Source organism: Petaurus breviceps, unplaced genomic scaffold, assembly GCF_028583685.1.
Source record: "Petaurus breviceps papuanus isolate PSGF00001 unplaced genomic scaffold, PetGlider_PUasm1.0 400, whole genome shotgun sequence".
Taxonomy (NCBI): domain Eukaryota; kingdom Metazoa; phylum Chordata; class Mammalia; order Diprotodontia; family Petauridae; genus Petaurus; species Petaurus breviceps.
This window is the reverse complement of record NW_027186316.1, coordinates 5,186,514-5,187,401: the sequence shown is the minus strand read 5'-3', so window position 1 is coordinate 5,187,401 and position 888 is coordinate 5,186,514.

The following is an 888-nucleotide window of genomic DNA, read 5'->3' as shown; positions in this document are numbered from 1 at the left end:
TAGCAAGGGAATGTTATATTCTCTGAAGAATAAAAATGAGTATCACACAATGGGCAGTGGAGAGGTGAGTGATAGCTGTGAGCAGTCTTCAACATTTGGTAAATAAAGAACTTCAAATAATAAGAGTAAAAGAAGGATGTCATCAGGGAAATGGATGGTAGGAAGAGACAATGGACTACCCAGAACACTGATGGCATCTTCACAATGTTAGGAGAAAGGAAAGTGGCCAGTGGTTTGAGTGGTCCCCCTGGGCTGTACTTATGGGAAGACTTGGATGAGAGTCACCCAGGATGAGCCACAATTTGCATCACTGGAGGGATTTTCCAGACCAGTGAGACCCCAGCTCCAGCTGAAGATCTGAGAATTTCCTCCATTTCATCCTTCATCACAGTTTGTATAATTTTTTCTTCTCTTCAGTTGAATGTTCCTTTTGACGTATGGATACATGAATCACCCAGTTTGATGTAATGTTTCCCATTCTTCCCACTTGCTCCCCTCCACCAAGTTGATACTTTTGATTTTTGTAGAATATTTGGACTTTTCATGAGCTCCTAGATTGAAAGCTGCTGATTGAAAGCCCTTGGAAGCCCGCTAGTCCAACCCCCTCCTTTTATAGAAGAGGAAACTGAGGCCCAAAGAGGGGAAGTATCTTAGCCAGTCATATGGGTAGGATTTGAACCTGAGGCCTCTAACTCCAAACCCAGTGCTTTCTCCCCTGTACCCAGCTGCTTTATCCTCCTGGGATGTGCCCAGTTCAGAGCAAGACCCTGAGCCCCAAGGTTGGAGCCCAGACGGTGGAAGAATCTTTCTTAAAAATTCCACAGCCATTGGTTGTTTTAATTCCTTCTCCTGATTCTTATTTCAGCTGAATACAAAGACAAGAGAGCA